This window comes from Sciurus carolinensis, chromosome 8, assembly GCF_902686445.1.
Source record: "Sciurus carolinensis chromosome 8, mSciCar1.2, whole genome shotgun sequence".
Classification (NCBI taxonomy): Eukaryota; Metazoa; Chordata; class Mammalia; order Rodentia; family Sciuridae; genus Sciurus; species Sciurus carolinensis.
This window is the reverse complement of record NC_062220.1, coordinates 101,283,286-101,303,934: the sequence shown is the minus strand read 5'-3', so window position 1 is coordinate 101,303,934 and position 20,649 is coordinate 101,283,286. Positions and strand designations below refer to the sequence as shown.

General features: G+C 38.4%; 1 protein-coding gene across 4 annotated transcripts in view; it reads right to left on the bottom strand.

Moving 5' to 3' along the window:
• The window catches only part of Hecw1 (HECT, C2 and WW domain containing E3 ubiquitin protein ligase 1), a 428,371-nt gene that overhangs the window by 287,615 nt on the left and 120,107 nt on the right, over positions 1-20,649 (bottom strand). The window contains exon 1 of one of the 4 annotated variants that reach the window (XM_047562305.1): positions 16,197-16,257. The exons of the other annotated variants lie outside the window; for them this stretch is intronic. The gene's annotated coding sequence lies outside the window, so the exon portion shown is untranslated. Of the gene's footprint in view, positions 1-16,196; positions 16,258-20,649 lie in introns of those variants that run through there. 4 annotated transcript variants of the gene reach the window in all.

The window sequence follows — 20,649 nt, the reverse complement described above, 5'->3', positions numbered from 1 at the left end:
AGTATGTGCAATTCACTGAATTCAACCTCCCGCTTCCTGAGAAACAGGGAGAAAATGGAAGTAAGACAAACCTGAATGGAGTTCAGAGCTACCAATAGCATTGGCACTTTTCCAAAATCTAATTAGCATAATTATGGACCAATAGTGTTGACCCAAGTGCTATACAAACCCCTAGCCTAGCAAACCCTCTTGGATCCCCTCTCCAGGAGTTCTGTTTCTATGCATGCAAGAATAAATCCTACTCGTAACACTCACTCATCCTGGTCTCTGAATTTCCTTCTTTGAATTTGCTAGATAGTGAGCTGATAGGGTCTGCTGCAACAATGGAGGGCATGGCCCACCATTAAGAGCTGCAAACAATTCTCAGCTGCAGAGGCTTCAGCTTGGGCAGACCCCACCTGCCAGCAGAAGCAGGGAATCAAGTTTCATCTTAAAACACCAGTTTCAGAATGTTACAGTTTGAATATGAGGCATCCCCAAAAAACTCATGTGTGAGACAATGTAAGAAAGTCTAGAGGTGAATGATTGGGTTATGAGCACCTTAACCCAGTCTGTGAATTAATCTCCTGATAAGGATTAGCTGAATGTTGACTGCAGGCAGGTAGGATATGGCTGGAGGAAATGGGTCATTGGGGAGCATGTCTTTGGTATATATTTTGTGAGTTGAGCTTAGTCTTTCTCTCTGCTTCCTGGTAATGTCCTGAACTGCTTTCCTCCACCACACCTTTCTGCTATGATGTTCTGCCACACCTCAGGCCCTGAGGAATGGAGTTGGTATCTATGAACTGAGACCTCTGAAATGGTGAGCCCCAAAATAAACTTTTCCTCCTCTATGTTGTTCTTGTCAGGTCTTCTGGTCCCAATGGTTGAAAAGCTAAGACTGGGTAGATATGGCTCAGTGATAGAATGCTTGCCTGGCATGCACAAAGCCCCAGGTTCAACCCTAGTATGAAAATATATGCACATACACAACAGGGAAAAGCTGACTAAAACATTGAGTAATACTGTTGAAGCTTAGTGTCAAACCACTTTCCAAAACACATGTTTGAGATGCATGTGTACCTCCCTCTGCTGTTTCAGAGTGGCTTTCTCAGTGCAACTTCAACAGCATTGAGTATTATAGTTCAAAAATTTTAATATGATAGGCAAGTAGCAGAGCAGTTTTCATTAATCTGCATTTTGTTTTCTGGTATAAGGAAATACCTTCGTATTGATTTAATAATCTTTGACATATCCTCCTGTGTGATTCACTTCTAGCACGTGGCTGGCACAGTGTAATGCTCAAACAAATGTGTCAAGTGAATAATAAATGAAGAGATGGCTCATGGCTTTTCTGTTTTTTAATAGGGTTTACTGTTCTTCTTAGTATCATAAAATTATATTTAGCAATTTCTCATAAATTAAGGGTATCTACTCTTTCCTGTAAAGATTTAAAAATTTCCCAGTATTTGATTACCTTTGTATTTTGTTTATGGTACTTTCTTAACTTAAAGAAAGTTCAATATTTTATATTGTCAAATACCAGGATTACTTTTCCATGATTATCATTCAGTTATTTTATGCTTACAATTTTTTTCACCAACTCAAAGTAAAATTCGTCCATACTTTCTTTTGACTTTTTATAATTTCACATTTTATATTTTACTCAAGCCTATGAGGAAGTGAGATAGGGCTAAAGGGATTATATCTTAAGTTTCTTCAATGTAGTTCACAAATTGTCTCAGTAACATGTATTGTATAATATATTCTTTACTTAAATATTAATCAAAAATTTATCTCAGGACGAATTCTGTTCTATTTATATTTCTGAATTAATCTTTCATTACATTGCTGCACTAATACTACACCATTTCAATTATAATATTATAGCAATCTTAAAATTTGTTTCAAGTTTGAGCTTCATGAGTGTCTTCCCGGCATTCTCCAACAGTGTTTTGCCATGTTAGGGAAGGCCCATGGGGAAGCAGTGGGATGGCCCCCTCTTACCTCACAGCAAGCCTCCTGGAGGGGATGACCACCACACTGAGACCTGCCTGAGCTCAGCAGGTGAGGTGAGCGTCCAGGAAGGGAGCAGTGCCCAGTTGAAACAGTTGCAGGTAAAGAGAATATTCAAGGGCGCTGTGGTCTACAGAAGCAGGACACATTCCAGCTACACTATATTCAGTACAAGTAAAATGTAGAATGTTGCTGGTGTGCTCCTTACAGGAGCGGGAAATGGACCTGGACTCCAGGACAACTGGAGGAGCAAGTAGAGTAGAGCAGTAGTTGGATTCAAGAGAGATTTAAAAGGTAAATTGTCAGAATTTTATTAAAGATAGTGTTTCTATGGGGAGGGAAAGAATGAATCAAGGATGGAGCTCTGAGTTCTGATGTGAGCAGAAGTGGGTGAATGGAGGTGCTATTTATTTTTTTAGATGAACACAGGAGGGGGCCGGGTTTCAGGAGGAGATGTCACGTTTTGAATTTGAAGTGCCTGTGGGTGTCAAGAGGAAAGGTGTGGTGACAGAAGTGTGGCTGTGACGCTCAGCAGCCCCACTAGAGAAAGAGATCTGGGATTCATCGTCATAGAGACCTGTCATTCCTGACATTCTGGGCCAGATCATGATCTGGGTGGGTACCGTTCTGAGCACCAGAGGACGTGCAGCAACAGCCCTGGCCTCCACCCACTAGATGCTAACAGCAGCCTCCCAAACTGAAGGCCAAAATGTTTCCAGACTTTGTCTGGAAATGCCTCTGAGGTGCTGGAATCGCTCCTTGTTGAGACCACTGGGTCTTCAACCTAGATAATTTCAAGAGCTGGTCACCATAGGAACCATTGTATAACTTCAGGGCTGGATCGTTCAGTCCACCTCTGGCCTTGGGGGTGTGAGAATGGGTAGAGATTGAGTCAATCATCAATGGAAAATGATTGAATTGATGCCTGCAGAATGAATCCTCCATAACCCCACCTAGGGAACAGGGTTCAGGTGAGCTGGGGAATAGATCCAGATGCCAAGAGGGTGATGCAACACAAATCCGTGTTCAAGCTATTAAGATTTGGGGGTTGTTAGCATAATACAACCTTGTATATTCTGAGCCACTCTCTGTCCACTGTGTTTTCACCTTCTTGACTATACAAACAATATGCTTTTGTTCCATGTGCTCAAGATTTGATGGTAAATCATAAGAAACAGAAAAACAAATTTAAAGTACCAAGTCTTTTTAGGTTAATTATTTTTATATATTATGGAAGAAAAGCAGGCTGTAGATATATTCATTTCTTGACAATAGTGATTACTTCTTCCAGAACACAAATGCTCTACTTAAAAAAAATAAACGAGCCTAAGAGCAAAATTTGGAGATTTGTGGATCAATAAAATATGGTCTACATATACACAATGGAATATTATTCAGTCTTTAAGAAAGTTCTGTCATTGAAGAGAACATTGATAAGCCTGAAGAACACTATGCCATAAGCCAGGCACAGAAAGACAAATCCTACAAGATCTCACTTGCATGTAGAGTATAAAAAACTGAAAATCATTGGCATAGATAGAAAGATGATTGCCAGGGGCTGAGGGAGGGGAGGATGCAAAGATGTTGGCCAAAGTTTCAGTTAGGAGAAATATGTTTTAGAGATCTGTTGCAAAGCATGGTGATGATGGTTAATAATAAGGTGTTGTGTATTTTAAAATGGCTAAAATGTCTCACCAGAACAAAAATATGGATGTGAGGTGATGGATATTTTCTTTATCTTCCTTTAATCACTCCATAATGCACACCTAGATAAAAGTGCTAAATTTTATCCCATAAATGTTTACAACTAGTGTTTCAATTAAAAAAATTTAGGAATTTATGCATTTTTTTATTTCTTTATGATTTGTGAAGGGTAAATAATGAAAATGAAAAAGTAAACAATAAAGAAATATGAGTTTTAAATTTTTAAAAATAATAGTGCTAAAAAGGACAGAACAAATCTTGGAACCTCTTTCCTTCCTCTTTCTTTGACCTTTCCTCTCTCCTTTCTCCATTTTTCTCTGTTGCTTAGTTTTTCTTCATATGGTTTCATTGTTATTACTATCATTATTATTACTAACAGAGCTCAGAGTATTTTAGCAACTGGTGCTATGGTTTGAATGTATCCCCCAAAAGTTCATTTATTGGGAACTTAATCCCAAATTCATATGTGAATGGTATTTGGAAGTGGAACCTTAGGGAGATAATCAGGATTAGATGGGGTCATGAGGGTGGGGCTCCCATGGTGACATTTGTGACTGTGTAAGCGGAGGAAGAGTCTTGAGCTAGCATACTTGGCTGTGTCTCGCTATTTGATGCCCTTTGCCATGTTATGATACAGCAGGAGGGCCCTCACCAGACACTGGTTCCATGCTCTGGAACTTCCCAAGCTCCATAACCATGAGATAAATACACCTCTATTCTTTATAACATACCCTGTCTGTGACATCCCATAATAGCAACAGAAAATGGACTAAGAGAGATGGCTTGCTCTGTGGCACGTATTCATAATTTTCTATCATTCTATGTTTACCAGTAAATTAATGAAAGTCCTTACTTATATGTTTAGAAGAGGTCAAGTCATGTTTGAAGTGTTTAGAAGCTTCAATAAAAGTTGTATTTCTTCTTTGAGGAAAATAACCAATTTCCCCCTCTTTAGGACATGAAAATTTATTTGCATTCTTTTCTTTTTTATTGCATGGGAAAATAATATCAGGACATATAGATGAGAAAAGATTACTCAGAATTCTATATAACCACGCTTGTAATTTCAAGATCTATTCTCTTAATGCAGTTTTTACATACAGACATGTAACCTGCTCTTTCAACAAACATAGTGTAACTACAAATAAACAGGTGGAGGTGACTCCCCTTTACTCACGTTGAACCACATACGTGTTGTATAAGGCACATAATTCTGTGGAAGTGATTGTGTGGCTGGGGAGTGGGAAGTGGGAAGGTGGGAATATGAATGAACAAGGTTAATGGTCCAGGGCTGGTATTATTTTTCTATACAGTATTTCTGTTCTATTTATAGTAGTCATTCAGAGGAATCAAAGGAAGAAATGGCATTTTGAACTGAACAATTTATCATTTGTAATAGTTTATTTCTCCCTAAGAATGCATGTTAACCTTATTACTGCTCTGAGGATTCTTTAGAGGGTAAAACTAATTTTATAACTTAGCTCTTGTAAGATAACTGTTAAGTAAGTAACCACAGATTAATCTGAAGACATTATAATATAGGAGAGAGAACATAATTTTTGGAATCAAGAGAACTAGGTATGAATCTTGCCTTCATCTCAATAGTTAAAGGATACTGGGAAGGCCCCACCTGAGCTTTACTCTCTTCATGTACAAAATAATAATATCATCAAAACTTTCTACCTCGCTATGAATGTGAACTCAGATAGAATATATAAAATGGCTGATATATAGATAGTCTTCAATGAATAATATCTATTGTTTTTCTTTCAGGTTCTCTTGTATTTATCAATTTCTTGGGTTTGCAATTTTCACTGAACTAATTGGGCCAGGCAAGGAATATAAAAATTTACCAGTTACTCATTTATTATACCACCGATGCTTTCTCTAGTGCAGGGCCCCTTGCTCTTGCAAGGGTATAACTAAAATTCAGGCAACCCTTAAAATCTGAATGTTAATTCTGTCAATAGCCACTTGCTAAGAAATATATCACTGGCCCAAAACATTTTCTGGCTTGTCTCCCTGGTGTGAATATTCCTCATATCCAGGTAAAAATTACAGTGGAATCTGTGCCATGTTTCAGGAGCCTAGAACTGCCTGGTCCTAAATTCCTTTTGGGTGTGGGCATGTCACTCCAGATCAAATACATTTAACTTGCAAGTTTAAACTGTGCTGCACGTGAGGCAGAACTTCCAACAACCACAAGAAGACAGCAAACAGTTTGGGAAAGACAAATGGAAGAGAATAAATCTGACAACAAAAAGTCATTCAAGTGATGTTCCTTACGGAAAAAGTTCTTCCTCATCCAAAGAATATGTTGGGATGCTATGCAGAACATAGCAACAGAGATAATACTCTAGATGTGAGGCTCTTTTTAAAGGAAAAGAAGGCAATTTTATCTACATCAAGAAAATTGATCTTTCCTATGCTAATAGCTTTCAAATCCCTAGCCCTGACATCTCTTCTCATTCCGAGTTCCTATAGCCACTTGAATAGTCTCCTGCAACTCACTGTCATACTTCTTCATAGGCAACTCAGTGTAGCAGTCAAGAAATTGCTCCCTAGAGTCAGACTCCTGGTTTCCAAACCTACCTCAACATTTACCAATTATGACGTTGGGTAAGTTACTTAGATTCTCAATTTCTTGGTCTGTAAATACTGGGATAAAAATAGTACCAGTTTCTCACTTTTGTTATAGGGGCGTATAAATTTTCTTAGAATAGTGTTTGACACATAATAGGTTTCATATAAGAGCTTGTGAAGTAAAAATAAATAACTTCTGTTCCTCTCCTGAGTTTCCTTCACCTGTAAATGGCACCTTTCAACCACCCAGATAGATGAAAATCTGAAAGTTGTTCTTGATATTTGTCTCTCTCATTTCCCATATCCAATCAAACATTAAGCCTTCCTATCACTTGTATCTACTAGGTCAATAGCAAATCTGTCCATCTCTTTCCATCTTCACTGATACCACTGAAGTTCAAGTCACCATCATTTCTCACCTGAATCACACCTATAGCCTCCTGGTCTCCCTTTAGCTACTCTGATCTCTCTTTACTCTACCTTGTACTTTAGGAGTTTTTTAAAACACAAATCTTATGTAGCAACAAATCCCATGATTATGTACAACTGTAATGAACTTAATAAAAGATGTGAAAAAATAAATAAAATAAAATTAAATGATAAAAACATGTAAATCTGGTTAATTTATGCAGCTTAACTCTCACTTTTTTTTAGAATAAAAACAAAAATGCACACTGTGAACTATAATACTAGTCTGGCTCCTATCATTGATCCCTGTGTTCCACCAACATTGATATCTTTCAATTTTTCCATCATAACATGTTTTCTCTTGCCACAGGAGCTTTGCATACATGTGGAGCATCTTCCAAAGTGCCTGCTTAACATCTAAACCTTCAAATCTTAGCTCATCTGGTATTTTCTTACAGAAGCTTTCCTTGACTCCTTGACTGGGCCATACTCACTCTTACATGTCTTCAGAATATGGTGCATTATTTCTCCACAGACTATTTCTTAATAAAGCATGCCTTTCTATTGCCTTTTAACTTTATGTTCTGATAAAAGGTTGGTATTTTTTTTTTTTTTTTGCCATTGTTCCCCGTGTTATTTTCAGAGGTTTGTCTGTGATGTACTTAGGTATGATGCTATTTGTATATCTACTATTTGGAACTCACCAAGATTCCTGGATCTAGAGATTAATGTTTTCTAGTCCTATCTTTAAAATTAGCTATTATTTTTTCAGATATATTTTTGGTACATTCTGACTCTTTTCATTCTGGGATTATAATAACTCATTTTAGACCACTTGAATGTCACTGATAGTCCATAAAGTTTTCTTTCAATATTTTTCTTTCTGTGCTTTAGTTAGAGCAATTTTTATGAACTAATCTTCAAGTTCAGTGAACCTTTCTTTTAGTTTCTATTCTGTAGTTAAGCTCATCCAATTCATTACTTCAAATCATTTATTTTATTTATTTACTTATTTTGGGGTACTGGGGATTGAACTCAGGGGCACTCAGCCACTGAGCCACATCCCCAGCCCTACTATATATTTTATTTAGAGACAGGGTCTCACTGAGTTGCTTAGTGCCTCGCTTTTGCTGAGGCTGGCTTTGAACTCACCATCCTCCTTCTTCAGCCTCCCAAGCTACTGGGATTACAGGCATGTGCCTCTGTACCTGGCTACATTCTTTATTTTTATACTTGAATTTCTACTTGGTTCTTTTTATGGTTTCAATTTCTCTTCTGAGATTCTTCATCTATTTATTCATTCTGGTTATCTTATTTTTTGAGAGTCCTTGAACATATTTCCAATAGATGTTTAAAAATTCTTCTCTACTAGTTCCGACACCTGATTCATTTTAGGGACTTCCTGCACTGATAGTATTTTTTACTGATTTTTCCAATTTTCTTGCTTCCTTGCACATTTTATAATTTTAAAAAGTGTACATTAGACATTGTTTACAGAAGGATAATGTAGACTAAAGTATATTGTCTCCATTCCCATGGAGTGCTAACTTTTTCCTATATCTGGAGGCTAAAGTGAACAAGTGGTCATTCATATTTCACTAAGAGCTGAGTTAGTCTTAACTAGGAATTCATCTCTCATTGACAGATGTAGGGAAGTCCTATCTTACCTTTCACCCTACAGAAACCATTCTTCACTTCAGCAATTTAACCATTATCTAGTTCACATAAATTTCTTCTGCTAACTCCAACACATAAAACTATACCCATTTCTGCTAATCACTTATGCTAAGGTCTACAACAACTCTATGAGCACAGAAGGATTAACAAGTAAATGTGCCATTTTCAATATTACTTAACTCCTGTTAGATCAAGTGGGATGTTTCTAGTTTTCCTGTGCCAATACATCAAAAAAGCCCGAGTCTTTCTTCATTGTATAAGCACCCATTCAACTACTCTAGCTAAGTTCACTTTTGATACATTCCTGATCAAGATCTACCCGTAAATGCAGTCTATAATTAGTCTCATTTACTGGTATCTATATACCCCTGAATTTTATTGTTGTGGTACTTGAAAAAAAAAAAAAACATGGGTTTTGAAGTTGAACCAATCTGGGTTTGAATTCTATTTCCACTACTTTTTATGTGTGTGACTGTGGCATCTTATCGTACTTCTTGAGTTTTGGTTTTGTTTTCTGGAAAACAGAGAAGACAAGATCTGCTTCATAAGATGGGGAGGATTAATGAACATTTAATAACTGATGAGCACTTAATGAAAATGTGCTATGTGCCAAGAATGTAATAAGAGCTTCACCCACATTATCTCATTCAATCCTCAGAATATTCTTTGCAGTGAGTACTACTGCTACTGTTATTATTACTTACATTTACATATGAATGAATTGAGGCTTAGAGAGGTAAAAGTAACTTGTCTCAGGTCATATAAGTCAGTAATGGTAAAATATGTACATAAATCTAAAACAATCTAAAGTGAGAACCTATGGTCTTTATCCACTATGCTAAAATTCCTGGTAGTTATTGACCCTCAGCACAGTGCTTTTATTACTAATAATTAATATTATCACAATTAATAATGCAAATAAATTCGATTCCCATCAAGTTTTCTTAGTCTAGAAGACTGGTTCATTTGAATTGTTCACCTTCTCTCAACTACAGATTTGCTGCAACTTCACCATCAGTGTCAGTATCTGACCTGAATCTCATACTTCTTCCTATGGATCCTAATTGTCTTGCTGATTATCATCCTTCTTAACTTAAAGAAAGAATCCAGTTCTACCTCTTAAGTTGGTGATTCCCAGAAAATGCTGCAACTATAAATCTCCTTCTTGATACATATTTTTTTTGAAAAAAAAAAAAAAAGAAATGAGATCAGGTTTGTTTAGCCAAGTGTTTCTTAAACTGACTTGACCACAGAACCTTTTGTGAACAATTTCCAGTATCTCAACTTGGAACACGAACACTTATGCTGCATTTGTGTGAATTTTTGTGTCTCGTTCATGTGGGTGGCCTCACTTAATATAGTGATCAGGTAAGCCTCAAAGAACGAATGGATGGTGGAAATGGTGAGTGAATGTCTAATGATAATCATTGTAACACTAACTGTTCATTCTGGAACAGGACAAGAGAAGGCATTCTTTTTGTTTACTGATTTTCACATCAATTTTTCTAAAATGTTTAGACCTTATGTTGAAATTGAGTAGTCTTTATTCTCTTCCTTGAAGACATTCAAAATATTTAGCCTGAATTTCCATAAATTGAATAAAATAAATGATTATCAATACATTATCTATATACATTTTTCTTTTATTTTTGGGGGAGGGTTGGACTGGTGAAGGGAAGCCATTGGTAGAGAAGGGGATAAAGAAAAGAAGTTTCTGTTCTAGGAAATGTTTCTTTTATTGAAGTAGCTTTTACTCAACAGAATACTCCCTTGGTGTGCACTATGCTAATGTACTACTTATTAATTATTCTAGTATTTCACCATGATATTATTAATCAGGAGAAATTACTTTGGCTTTCATTTTTATTTCTGTTTTCACATGACTCGAACTGTAATTCTTCCTTTTCATACTGCCCAGTAAGATTTCTTATGCCAAATGTAGCTTTCTGACTCACATAGTAACTTTTTACATTTACTATTCAGGGTAGTATGATAAAGCAAATAGCAGTCTTTATTCTTTTCCTTGAAGATATTCAAAATATTTAGGAGGAGTTACTGTGGAATGTGCTATAACTTGAAGAGCAATTGACCACAGAAAAAAATCCTATCTAATTGAAGGTTACAGTGTGCAAAATAATGAACAGGATACTTTAAAGATTAAAAAGACCATTTTAGAAATGACAAACATTAATTTGTTTAATTATTATACCTTCTATACCTTCTCATATTAAATAATAAGGTCAGATTTTCTCAGATGACATCACTTTTATAATAAGGAAAATAAATCCTTCTTTCTTACCTATAACTATAAAATTGCATTTCAGTTCCCAAGTTACACATCTGCTTCTCTGGGACCAATTACCCATATTGGCTATAGTTTGAGGGACTCTTCTCCTTCACTAGACTGGAAGCCTGAACAGTCAGGGCATACTTGGTTCATCAAGTCATTCCTACACTTGCACAATGTGAATATCCACTCCACAAATATTTATGAGTGGGGAATATATGTGGAATAATACATATTTGTTGAATAAATCTTGCTTTATGCAATGGTAACTAAAGTTATCAAAATAAGGTAATGTAGTAACTGAAAACATGACTTGACTCCTCATTTGTTTTTATGTCAAAATTCCTTTGCTTAGAAGTAGGATTTCCAAATGAGGAATCAACATATACAGGCTAATTCCTTGGATCACATTTTGCACACCTGTTGAGCTTTTAGATGCTCTCAGTCTTAACTAGTAGAGAGTTGGGGTTTTAACTTCTGATTTATTGTTTTGATTAATTAGGTCAATATGTTTCCTCTTCTAAACTTGTGATTGTACTTTTTCATACTTCAATGCAGTAAAGAAATGAAAAGTGAGTTACTGAACTGAGCGTATAGAGAGGCTACTGTGCATTCCAGTGAGGAATGACCAAGTGAATGTTTGTCAGTAATAGGAAACATGATACCAAGGAGTGAGCCAAGATGGTGGCCTCTAGAGAAAGTAATTAAATACCTCTTTCCAGTGACACCAAAGGGCTACTGGTGTATCAGTGAGTCCCATGTGGAGACAAGTTTAGATAGGTAACAGTTACAAAAAGGTCCATGATTTTCAAAAAAGTAGAGTGGTCATCTCTTTGGGCAATAAGATCAGTGATGGAAATGAGGAGAGAAGAGATGATAATTCATCTAAGGTGGAGCTGAGAGCAAACTCTTCACTCCTCACGTACTTTCATATATCATGGTTCTAGGGGAGCTGGAGAGTGGCTCCCCTGTTGAGAGAAAACAATGGTGGGGAGGTAAGAAGGGTTTTGTTGATATTCCTGTGAGTATGGTGTCAATACATTGTATATTGACTTAATGATGGTTATGTGTACTTTCTAGTACATTCTGCTAAATCCCTTGATATTACTTTCCAATAAGAGTGCCTGTTTCTTATGTCAGATATTTCCAGGAGGGTTGGGAAAGTGGAAACATGCCACCTGGCAATAGTCCATAAAACTAATTACCTAAGGGAATTTATGAAAAATTGCAGATGCAAGTTCTACTATACAGGGTTAGTGGACCATGTCATATTTTATCTTAACAATTACTTAAATTATGCTTTTTTTTCCTAAGCAGTCCTTCATTATTTTGCCCTCAGTGGTCATTGATTCTCCACTGAAAGAAGGACCCTCTGTATTTGCTCTCCTCAGATTTGAAAAGAGATTAGACTAACTTGGAGCCAGACTCAGGAACAAAGTTGTTTCCCAGACCACTGTTAATCTAATCTTGGGAGATTCGATAGCAGTCAATCAAGGATATTTACCTGGGAAATTCCTCTTAACACAAACTTTTGGTAGAAAAAGCAGCAGTTGGTACAGATCAGAGTCCAAAATCTGAACCTCACTCCAGGTTATTCGGTGGACAGCTTTAACCAAGTACCTCACTTTTCTAAGTCTGTTTCCTCAACTACAAAATGAAGTTAAGTTCATGGGATAGCTGAGTGCTTCTTAAGAAGGAATGGAGGGAATGTCAAGGTGAATGACGTTTACTAAAGCACTTACAAAACTGAAAGCACTGAACAAACATAAGACAGTATTATTAAAATGTCAGAGTCATGCCTGGTATAGAGCTACTGGCAGCCACAATAAAATAATCTGATTTACTCTGACAATTTATGTTTGTGGGCTTCCAAATAGACTCATATATAAAGCAAGGCTCATATTTCAGAAAAAAAATCCTTTTGTAGACTTGAGCTTGTCCAGTTGTTGTATAAATGGAGCATGCATCATCACCACCACCATCATCATCTACATCATCATCACCAACAATAATAATAGAGCAGTGTCTGTGTCAGGCATGAGGCAGGATCTTTCCCTTCATGCCATCATTTTTCATTAAAAAATTCAAGAGGTTGCTCTGTTACCATCAACATCCAAGAAAAAGGGAATTAAGAGCTTCATGAAGTCATCAATGGTTCAGTGGTTCCCAAACTTACCTGTGCTTCAGATAAGTATACCTGTACACACACACAAATGTAAATGCCTCAACAGAAAGTTACTGAACCAGGGTTTCCATCCATAAATTCCAGCAGTTGAAAATTGATTTCCAAACTCTGTAGATGATTTTTCTGGGCAGGTAGCATTATGAAAGACTGAACTCGCTAGTTTCCCAAAGATCACACAGTTAGAAGCAAAGCTGAACTCCAACCCAGGTTGACTGTTGGACTTCTGTGCCAACTCTTCACTACTGTTCTGTCTCATCTGACTGATGATTCACAGTCTATTTAACAATAACTTATTTTATTGACTGTTTAGTTTTTCCACATCCTCTTCTGTTAAACTACACAGTGAAATAGTTTCTCCTCCCAAAGACCACTTAGGTGTTTATGAATAACTCTGCTGCCAAGGATATTTTATACCCTGGTCAGCTGCTAATGACAGTAGCATTTACCTATATAGCTCAACAATCTAACCACTAAAGATAAAGATTACAAAATGTGTGGGTATATTTTGATTGTGATCATAACCAATGATCAAAGGCCACTGATACATTGGTGAAGGAAGTTTTACATGAGAAACTGAGATCTAAGCAAGGGAGTGGGCCCAGGTTGGGCAGTGGTATAAGATAATGCTTTTCCAACTCCAATGTCAACATGCATTTCCTGGAAATCTTATTTAAATGATGATACTGATTGAGCACTTCTAGAATGGGCTCAAGAGTCTACATTTCCAAGATTCCAGGTGATGGTAAAGCTGTCAAAATTGAGAATAGACAACTATATCCCAAAGTCAGCTATTAAAAAACAACAAAACAAAACAAAACAAAACAAAACAAAAAAACCAGGTCCACTTTCAGAAGAATATGCCCAACCCTGGGGAGTGAGGGTCTGAAGACCTCCCACTAACAGGGATACTGATTAGGAAAAAAGCTGTGGAGGATACTCAGGTGCACTTCTGTAATAAAGACATGCAACAAAAAGAAGGTATTGCACAGCAAAGAATCTCCTATCTATTACAGAATAGTGAAGGGTGATTAGTTTAAGTAAAATGTATACTTAAGCAAGGATCAGGAGATTTGCGAAGATATGATTATGACAGTGATGGACCTTTGGAAATCTTTGGAAGTTAATTCTGAGCCAACATTGTTTGACCCAGCTGAGACAGCAGGAGAATAGTGCTGGATGCAGGCATTCTTGTGGAGTGAAGCAAGGATCCACAGAGAATGTCCCCCCTGGAGCACCAGCCTAGTTCGGATGACACTGTGCAGGTGATTGCTAAGGTAATACCCCTACTTGTCAGGAAATGGCATTATATAATTCATATAATTTAAATAAATAGTAGTTGTAGCACAATAAACCTATTCTTTGGCTAACTCTGTTTAGGGAAGGGAGTATCTGAGAAGAATTTTGTAGGTGGAATTGGATCAGGAAGAAAAGATGAAGTGATCAGAGAATGGGTTTGAGTTTTAATCAGAAAGGAGTGTAATGAACCTGTATCTCCAAGAGCATCTTTGCTGTTTAGATCTGTGACTGTGACGAGTGAAAATAAACTAGATTTTGTGGATCCACATCGAGTCACAGATCCCACAATGGGATGTGAAAGCACTATGGGACTGAAAAAAGGACAGTGCTCATTTTAGACCAGATGGCTTCTGTGATTTAGCTTTGACTGGGATAATTTGGCACCTTAACAGCTCCTTGCAACCCTCAAGGAAAGTTGAACCTCTCTAAAATGATTAGGAGAGGAAGCCTGAGGATAAAGTATTTACAGGCCCTATCTAATGAGGAGGAACCCTGCACTGGAGATACCACTATCCTGGGAGATGAAATGAATGATTATAGAGATGGAGTCAAAATAGGCTAAAACAAGTGTTGCCCTAGAAGCCAGCAGGGCGTGCGTCAAGCAGGAACTATGACACCCTAAAGGTAATATGTCCCTCTGACTTAATAGGGCCCTCCTCACTCAGCTCCCACCAACTGTGGCCAATCAACTATAGCTCAGAGTTGCAAGAACTTTTGATGTTTTTTTCCCAAGAGAAATAAAGATTAAAAACTTTTATATGTAATTATCTGTTTTTTTAAGTAAAGTCATTGACAAAATCAAATTTGAAAAAAAATTCCCACTGGGAACCAAATAAAATTATCTCCACGGGGAGCACAGAGTTGGTGACCTCTAAACTTTATTTTTATGCAAGTTCAGAGATGGGGTTACAAGGCAGAGCAGGTGAATACAGGCTGACCCTGCATTCTCTTGTCTCCTCTTGCTTTTAACTCTGTTTTCTCTTTCTTCTTAGCACTTCCCAGTTTGTAAAGTCATTCTACACTGATTTGTGTTTTTCATCTTCTGACATCCTTCCCCCTCAACTAGAAGGAAATCTCCCTGAAAACAGAGACCAGTTTGTTCTGAGCTGTGCCCCCAACATCTCAACTATGTCTGGCACATAGTAAATACTCAACAAATATTTGCTGAGTTGAGTAATGAATTAGTCCATGTCTCCATCTAAAAATGCAAACCAGGCTGAGCAGAGACACAGGCCCTGATTCCAGGGTAGGACATCTAATTCCTAGTAGTTCAAGAAGCAGCTTTGGACCAGAGTCCCAGGATAATTTGCCCCCCCAAAAAAATTTTAAGGAGAATAAAATACTCCTGAATTGATTTTACTTTGTACTTCTTTGTACTTTATTATTAAAAAAAAACAATCTGCAAGAGGAAAAGGAAAATATATACATATCCATCCATGGTATATATATTCAGCTCTGATCATGAAAATATTGGCTTACTGCTTGAAATCTTGTAAAGCAAGAAACTGCATTAAGAAAGCAGAGCTGAGCAAACAGACTCAGAACTGTATCTGCTGACATCCAGTGCTATACTGAGACTGCAGCAGAACACTAGCAATGCTGTGTTCTCTAAGAATTCTGCACAATGCAAATGGGCATGAGGAGAAAAACAAAAATAAAAGGAAAAGAAAAAGAAAAAGAAAAATAACCCAATGCAGAGGAACTTTTAGTTCTTGCTGAAAAAGAAAAATGTGAGCTCAAAATCCAGCAATATAAGGGGAGAGGCATCTGTGACTGCATATAAAACTAAAACTCCTTTGCTTGAACAAAATCACTCATTCTACAGTATTGAAAATAAACAAAGCTTAAGACACTTAGCTACACACAAATGTTTTCTGCCACATGCTTCCTGAACAAAATAGCTATGTAATGCAATGCCCCAGTTTAAAGCAAGCCTTGAATTCCACACAAAGTCTCCTCTTCTACCTTTCTCTGTTTCTACACAGAAATACATTTCCCTTTAAGTGAGAAAAAGTATGTATGTTTAAAAGGACAGTCCAGGCCCTTTATAAAAGCACTTACTTTGAAAGAACAGGACAGATCATGTATTCAAAACAAGAGCACCTTCTTAAAGAGCTGGTTCAGAAGTTGTTCAATGGCCATGGCCTTGATTTGTGCTCGCGGCTCTGGTCCTGCTGGGCCTGGTTAACAGAAAGGCTGGCAGCCTGCATGGCATGGTCCTCCAGGGGTGCTGCGTCAGGATGACGCTCTGGAACTGTTACTGGGACAGGCTGTGAGCAAGTCAGCAGGACAGTTTTATTTCTGTGCTGAGATTGCTGCTTCCTGATGGGAAAATATTGGTGGCAGAATTATCCTAGGAATCAGGCAGAGGATCTCCAGATGATCTGAGTCTGGGGAAGGTGAAGAGGGGGCAGCACCAGGCAGAGGGCAAGCAGCCCCCAAAGGAAACTCACCTAAAGTTACTGGTCTCCTTGTGGTGGTTCCTTGACCCTGCCAAGGGCATGACTCAGCTTGCCCATGGCAGTGCTGGACTACACTATTTATCTCCCCTAGTCCAGGAAAGCTGAGTTCCAAGCAGGGAATGGAGAAGAGTAGAGGGGATCCCTACCTCTGTGGGGTCTAGAGTTGTGGCTTCCCATGATGGGACATTTATCACCTATTTTCAGTAGTTATTGCAATACAGGGGCCCAGAAACCTGGAACATTAAACAATGATGATGAGGAGAGAAGTGGGAGGAGGAGGCAGGGGTAAAAGTCAGTCTTTCAAATGATGTCCCTGATCAATAAGTGTAGAGATCTAATAAGGTGCCGATTTTCTATTGGTGTCAATGACAAGTGGTGGGATTGGACTAAGGGTTTCTGATGACTTGGTCATTTATGCTTAGATGACATTATAGTTTAAAAGCAAGAAAGAGATATAATGGATGTTTAGGGAAGTGGCAGTGGGCTCCAGATGCCGGAGGATCCATACTGTTGCCTACGAATACCTTCTAGATGGAGGTCATATCTAAACTGAAGACATGGTGGGGTGGGGTAAAAGGTAGGAAACCCTAGGATTCTTTTCAGTTAGGAAGATTTTAAAAAGAACACAAAAGTCATGTAACCAGAGACTTCCTGTATTGTGTGGTTTGGGTTCAGGGAAAATTAATTGACAAGGAATATCCCACATCAGGAGAGGGAGCATGTGACCACAGCAAACATCAAGTGGAGTAGAGCCTGGGGCCCTACCTGAGCCCCACTGCCTCTGGGTAATCTTGTATGATGCAAATCTTTCTGGGCATTACTTTCTACATGAGAAATTTTTACCATCCCTCGAATTTTTTTTTGGTACCAGGCATTGAACTCAGGGGCACTCGACCAATGAGTCATATCCCCAGCCCTATTTTGTATTTTATTTAGAGACAGGGTCTCACTGAGTTACTTAGAGCCTTGTTTTTGCTGAGGCTGGTTTTGAACTCATGATCTTTCTGCTTCAGCCTCCCGGGCCACTGGAATTACAGGCACACAACACCTCTCCTGGCTCCACAAATCTTAATGCCCCCCTTTTGCCAAGTCTTGCATCTATCATATTACCTAATATAGAAAGAAATGAAATGAGTCATCTTTTCTCTCTATTGTTTCCATTCCTGTTGCTTCATCCCTCTACTTGGGCAACAAATTCCAAAAAAGGACTATATCTTGGTGTTAACCTCCATACTCCAGCTACTCTAGCCAAATTCTGAAAAGTCCAGAAGAACTGATTTTCTCAAGTATTTGGAGAGTAGGGCAGGCAAGGAGATGAGTTGCTCAGACCCCCTTTAGGAAAAGACTGATTGCCCAGTCTCTAGGAGACTGTCAGCTGAGAGCTGCCAATTCCTTCAGGTCTACCTCAGTGTTTCTGAACAGTCAGTCTTTACTCCTGAGGGTCCATGAGGCTGCAGCCCTCTGCACAAGCCTCCCTCCCCACTTTCTCTTTCACAGACATTACTTTTATCTTGCAAAACCAGCATCTATTTCCCAGAGGATCCAACACAGAGATGCTAGTCATTGTAATGCAAGAGACCCAATGCTTTGTTTTGTTTTCCTGAAAAGGACCTTTGACAGGCTTCAGAAAACCATCACTGAGCAATGAAATCCTTTTCTTTGTAGCACAAAAAATCTACAGCACAAATTTCTTCTTTATTCCCTTATTCACAGATACACAGAAGCTTCATTACCATCATTTTTAGGCAGTAACTCTCAACTGAATTCATTAAAGGCTCCAAAGTTATAGTTTGCATGTACCTCTGGTTGACAGCCAGTGGTAGTAGCATGAAATTAGCCCTTGTTTAGACCTCTTTCAGTGATGAGCATTCATTCTACTGAGGATCATTCCAGAGGTTGATAAGTGTGAATACATTAACTGACCAATTGAATAACCCCTAGATCATTTCTAGATATTTTTATCAGTTCAGTAGTAATGTTGCAAACCAACAGAGTGTGATGAATCTTTTTAGAAAATATTAGAAAGGTATAGAAAACCTTGGGATCATTTTCAGTTTTGAAGATATAAGCTAAAACACAAAAATTGTGGGGCCATAGATTTCCATTATCGTGTAGGGCTTGGGGCAAAGAGTTGGTGTTGACCTTTCTAGAAACTAGAACTTAGGTTGCTATATCTTAATGTTTTAGGTTCCTAGGGGGCTATGGTTATGTTTGTGTTTCACAGATTAAGTCCTCACAAGGACTTAGTTTGGAGGCACCAGTTGAGATTGTTCTTCGGTCTCTTGTTACTTGGTGAGAGTTCACATCAAAGGCAAGGGAATGTATTCAGTCACTGTGTTTTCTGGATTGTTGAATAAAGTTGCCTGTGTAAACCTTTATGTACACTTAGTTTTGCTGTTGGGTTCAAAGAGTTTCATTTCAAGGAGACGTTTATATATGAAGAGGTACCTGGGGTAAGATTCTCTAGGACTGAGAAGCCCTAACTTCCTTAGGACTGTAGTCCTGGAAAGAAAACAGGGAGGCACCTCTGAAAGAGCTACTTGGTATTTAAAAAAAATATTTCTTACTGGATCTTTACAGTGCAAGAAAAAAAAAAGTAGAACTCCATGGGGGAATGCAAAGAGATTAAAGTGCTATGCACTGGGGGAGACTGAGAAAATCAAATGGGGAAGATGGGGATGCAGGGAGCTGAGTAAGCTGATCACAACAGAGCCTCTGCTGAGCTCCGACATGTGACAATGCCACAGAGGAGGTGGCTCCTGGGAGCACCACAAATGGGGTTAAGAGGGATTTAAAGTTACTGTGCTAAGCCTATCCCTGGACATTTGGCAGCACAGGTCTAGGTACTAATTTAATGCTTCCCGAATCTGACACATACAATGCTGACTCCCTAGGTGCACTAGTCAGAACTTACTGATGAAAAATGTTGCCCTCTGTGTGAGTTGGCAGCTGTGCCCTGTGGCAGAGAAGTGGTCTATGTGAGTGTGGCCTGTCAGCTGCCCAGTACCAAGACACTCATGAGCTTCCTATTTTTTTTTCTGTGGGGTTGTTGCAAGGATTAGCTGGATATGCATGTGAATATGCTTAGTAAATTTGGAAAGTGCTATGCACATGTGGGCTTTTATTTTTTCTTAAATACAACTATCTACACTTTATTGTATATTTAAAGATGTTCATAGTCTGTAGCCCCTCCTCTAAGCCTTCTTTAACATTCTCTTAAACTCATTTATACTTCTTTCCACTTCACACCACTTCTCCCCCAATCCTCACCCCTGCCTCTCTCTCTCATTAACTCATTAAATCTTTCCGGGTGGGTCTACTTTCTTTTTTTAAAAAATGATTTATTTATTTCTTAAATCTTTTACAGACTGCACCTTGATTCACCATGCACAAATGGGGTACATCATTTCGTTTCTGTGGTTATACACAATGCAAATTCATACCATTCATGCAATCATACATGTACATAGGGCAATGATGTCGGTCTCATTCCATCATCTTTCATACCCTGCTCCCTCTCATTTCCTTCTACACTTTCTTAAAAACAAAAATCTCACTTAAGGATTGGCTGAGGGAATACAACCAGAGCAGTACAAGGGCCCAGTGGGTGGGGATTCTAGCTCAGACCCATGAACCACAGTTGAATCCCTGCTCTTCACTTACCAATTGGGAAACTTTGGAGCAGCGACTCCAGCCTCGGCAGCCCAGCTCTCTCAAACTTCAAATGGGAAAAATCATTATACCTACCTCTCAGGAGAGCAGCTCGCAGGGACAGCATGCAGCACAAACCGTGATGCACAGCACAGGGTAAATGTGAGTTGAGATTCTTGTAAACCAGGGCTGTCACCACAAGTAAGACTGAGACACAGGAAGGAGAGGACTTGCAGGAAAGTTTGAGGGGGAACTGAGGGAAAGCATTTTTCAGGGAAAGACAGAAAATTTAAAAAAAAGGAGGCGATGGACCCATTCTACTGACCCAGCAACCTCCTGAGGGATCTGACTCTGAGTTAGGAGGATAAATTGCTGCTTTAGTCTCAAGGTGCATTTCTGTG